The sequence below is a fragment of the Peromyscus leucopus genome, chromosome 9 (assembly GCF_004664715.2).
Source record: "Peromyscus leucopus breed LL Stock chromosome 9, UCI_PerLeu_2.1, whole genome shotgun sequence".
Classification (NCBI taxonomy): domain Eukaryota; kingdom Metazoa; phylum Chordata; class Mammalia; order Rodentia; family Cricetidae; genus Peromyscus; species Peromyscus leucopus.
In genome coordinates this window covers 33,384,999-33,389,383 of record NC_051070.1, presented here as the reverse complement: position 1 = coordinate 33,389,383, position 4,385 = coordinate 33,384,999, and the positions used below count along the sequence as shown (strand labels likewise).

General features: G+C 62.9%; 1 pseudogene; it reads left to right on the top strand.

The window, feature by feature from the left end:
- Window positions 1-1,892: 1,892 nt before the first annotated feature.
- LOC114702556 lies at window positions 1,893-3,844 on the top strand (annotated as a pseudogene).
- Window positions 3,845-4,385: the final 541 nt, after the last annotated feature.

Here is a 4,385-nt window from a genome sequence, read left to right as displayed (position 1 = left end):
TCTGAATGTTAAATGTTGTCTGTTTGCGCGCCTGAATCGGTATGGAGTCAGTGGGGCTGAAGGAGCTGACGAGCTCGGACTTCGCCACTGCAACCCTGGAAGACGTTCCACGGGTCTCTGAAGTCCCCTCTGGGGCACGGGAAGTCCCCTCTGGGGCATGGTCTGAAGTCCCCTCTGGGCACGGTCTGAAGTCTCCTCTGGGGCACGGGAAGTCCCCTCTGGGGCACGGTCTGAAGTCCCCTCTGGGGCACGGGAAGTCCCCTCTGGGGCACGGTCTGAAGTCCCCTCTGGGGCACGGTCTGAAGTCCCCTCTGGGGCACGGGAAGTCCCCTCTGGGGCACGGGAAGTCCCTCTGGGGCACGGGAAGTCCCTTCTGGGGCACGGTTGGAAGTCCCCTCTGGGGCACGGTTTTTCGGGGCCACCCCCGAATCAGAAGAATACGTGGTGCTGGTAGGGGACGGAGAATTCAAACACTCCGTGTCCCCATCTGAGTTTTTGCTTTCGGTTTTACACCGAAGCCGCGCAGCGTGTGTTAGTCTCATTTGTGTTTGTCTGTCATTTTTTTGTTTTCTGTTTAACCGTTCTCCTCCTAGAAACAGCCATAGGAAGCCGGATCAGCGGATCTCTCCCGCTCCCCGTTCCTCTTGACCCCTCCACCAGCGTATTGTTTCCTCTCCCAGCGTTCCGCTGCGGCGGCGGCGGCGGCGGCGGGCGCCGGTGCGCCCCTCGCCTCCTCCTGTCCCCGGCCCGCGGCGAGGTCGCGGGGGTCCGGGGCGGCGCTGGGGGGGGCCTCCCCTCCTCGCTCCCTGCTCTCCCCGGCCGTCCGCGTCTCCCGCGCGGGCGGAGGGCCGGGGCTGCGCCTGTCTTTCCCCACCAGGTCCGCCCGCAGGGCCGCGGTTTTCCAAGCGCGGCGGCTGCGCCCGCGGCGGCTTTAGCCGCGGCGCCGGCCGCGCCCCCCCGGCGGCTGCGCCCGCGGCGGCTTTAGCCGCGCCGGCCGCGACCCCGGCGGCTGCGCCCGCGGCGGCCCCTGCCGCGGCGCCGGCCGCGACCCCGGCGGCTGCGCCCGCGGCGGCCCCTGCCGCGGCGCCGGCCGCGCCCCCCGGCGGCTGCGCCCGCGGCGGCTTTAGTCGCGACGCCGGCTGCGACCTCCCCGGCGGCCATGCCCCCCGAACCCGCCGCGCGCCCCCGGGTGGGGGAGGAGCGCAGGGAACGGGACAGAGGGTTCCCCCCCCCCCGGAGCAGAGCCCCCCTGCGCCTCGTCCCTGTGCTGATCCCTGCCCTCGCCGGAGACTGGAGCGCAGACCCACTCTCCCGCCGCGGACCCACGACCTCCCCGATGCCCGGCGACGCCCCACGCCTCGCCGCCAGTCCTCGCGCTGTCCCTGCGCCCACTGTCATCGGAACGCCTTCCCGGGCTCCCTCCTCGGAGCAGGGAGAAGGAAAAGATCGCGCCCCGCCCACTGAAAGCGCCAGCGGGCGGAACGGAGCGGACACCACGCGCGGGCATTGTGTGTGCGCGTGCAGCGTGGGGTCCGTCCGCAGCAGGGAGCGCTCGTGGGAGGTCCCGTCCCCAAGGGGTGGAGCGCGGGGCATCGAGCTCGCGGCTCCGGGTCCCGGCAGAGTCCCAGCCGAGCCCGACTGCTGCTGAGGCGGCGGGACGGCGTGCCTGGCGGCCGGGAGGGTGCACCGAAAGAAGGCCGGCCAGCTCTGGTCCCCGCGGCTCCCGCTCGGGTCCGCGGATCTGCGGAAGAGAGGCTCGACCGCCGACCCAGGGCGCGCGGAGGGAATCTGCGAGTTCCCGTGAGCTGTGTGTGGCGGTTGTGCCCAGAGCGCATCCACTGTCTCCACCGACCCCTTCGGTGCCTGGCCCTCGAGCCCTCACGGCGTGCACCATGAACGGCGGTGGCGGCGACGACGTGGTGTGCACCGGCTGGCTGAGGAAATCGCCTCCCGAGAAGAAGTTGGGGCGCTATTCCTGGAAGAAACGCTGGTTTATACTGCGGAGCAGCCGGATGAGTGGCGACCCAGATGTTCTGGAATACTACAAGAACGAGCACTCCAAGAAACCCCTGCGGATCATCAACCTGAACTTGTGTGAGCAGGTGGATGCAGGCCTGACCTTCAACAAGAAAAAGCTGAAGGACAGTTTTGCGTTCGATATCAAGACCAGTGAGTGTACTTTTTACCTGGTGGCTGAGACAGAGGCCGACATGAATAAGTGGGTCCAGAGCATCTGCCAGATCTGCGGCTTCAATCAGGCTGGGGAGAGCACAGACTCCCTGAGAAGCCTTTCTTCAGCCAGTCATGGTTCCCGCTCTTCTCCAGCTGAGGTCAGCGGCTCCGCTCAGCACCTGCTCCGAGAAAGGAAGTCCTCTGCCCCTTCACACTCTGGCCAGCCCACTCTGTTCACGTTTGAGCCCCCTGTGTCAGGCCACATCCAGCCTGCCTTGTCCACCAGTGCACCTCAGGAGTATCTCTACTTGCACCAGTGCATAAGCCGAAGGACAGAAAATGCGAGGAGTGCCAGCTTCTCTCAGGGCACCCGGCAGAAGAGTGATACAGCCATGCAAAAACTTGCCCAGGGCAATGGACACTGTGTCAATGGAGTCAGCGGTCAAGTCCGTGGCTTCTATAGCCTTCCCAAGCCAAGCCGACACAATACAGAATTCAAAGACAGTACTTACGACCTCCCCCGCAGCCTGACTTCACATGGCCACACCAAGGGCAGCCTCACAGAGTCCGAGACAGATACTGAGGATGTGTACACCTTCAAGACACCCAGCAACATCCTGTGTCGGGAGTTTGGAGACCTCCTAGTGGACAATATGGATGTTCCAACCACCCCTCTCTCAGCCTACCAGATCCCTAGAACATTCACACTGGACAAAAACCACAATGCCATGACAATGGCCACTCCTGGAGACTCAGCCATAGCTCCCCCACTCCGCCCCCCCCAAGCCAAGTCAGGCAGAAACACCTCGGTGGGGCAGTCCTCAGCAAAGACCTCCAATCAGCGAACATAGTAGATCTGTAGCTGCTACTATTCCCAGACGCAATACCCTCCCCGCAATGGACAACAGCCGACTCCACCGAGCTTCTTCCTGTGAGACCTATGAGTACCCAACTCGAGACGGAGAGAGTGCCAGTTGGTCTGCTGAATCTGCAGGGAAGACTATCGTGGGTCGATCAGACAGTGCCAGCTCTGATGACAACTATGTGCCCATGAACCCAGGTTCTTCTACCCTGCTGGCTATGGAACGAGCAAGGGACAACTCCCAAAGTGTCTACATCCCCATGAGCCCAGGGCCCCATCACTTTGACCCGCTTGGCTACCCATCCACAGCCCTTCCTATCCATAGAGGTCCCAGCCGAGGAAGTGAGATCCAGCCACCCCCGGTCAATCGCAACCTCAAGCCTGACCGGAAAGCAAAGCCAACACCCCTAGACCTGAAAAACAACACTGTCACCGATGAGCTCCCCTTCACCAAGTCTTGGTCCAGGCTCAACCACACCGCTAACTCCAGCTCCTCCCAGTACTGCCGCCACCAGTACAGACTCGGGAGACAGCGAGGAGAACTATGTCCCTCACCCCCTGTTCCCAGTGGCACCAACAGCCCAGCTCCAAAGAAGAGTACTGGCAGTGTGGATTACCTAGCCCTGGACTTCCAGCCAGGCTCCCTGAGCCCTCACCGCAAGCCATCCACATCATCTGTCACATCGGATGAGAAGGTAGACTATGTCCAAGTGGATAAAGAGAAGACCCAGGCCCTGCAGAAAACCATGCAGGAGTGGACAGATGTGCGGCAGTCCTCAGAACCTTCCAAGGGTGCCAAGCTGTGATAAAGGAGCCACCGCCTGTACTACCCGGGCCCTTCTTCATGTCGTCGGATCGCTCCACCGAGCGCTGTGAGACCGTGCTGGAAGGGGAGACCATCTCTTGTTTCGTAGTGGGAGGTGAGAAGCGTCTGTGCCTGCCACAGATCCTCAACTCGGTACTGCGCGACTTCTCACTGCAGCAGATCAACTCAGTCTGCGATGAGCTGCACATCTATTGCTCACGCTGCACCGCCGACCAGCTGGAGATCCTCAAAGTCATGGGCATCCTGCCCTTCTCCGCGCCCTCGTGCGGGCTCATCACCAAGACGGACGCCAAGCACCTGTGCAACGCGCTGCTCTACGGCGGCGCCTATCCGCCGCCTTGCAAGAAGGAGCTGGCGGCCAGCCTGGCGCTGGGCCTGGAGCTCAGCGAGCGCAGCGTCCGCGTGTACCACGAGTGCTTCGGCAAGTGCAAGGGGCTATTGAAGTTTTAATACGTGAATACTCCAGTGAGCTAAATGCCCCCTCACAGGAGTCTGACTCTCACCCCAGGAAGAAAAAGAAGGAAA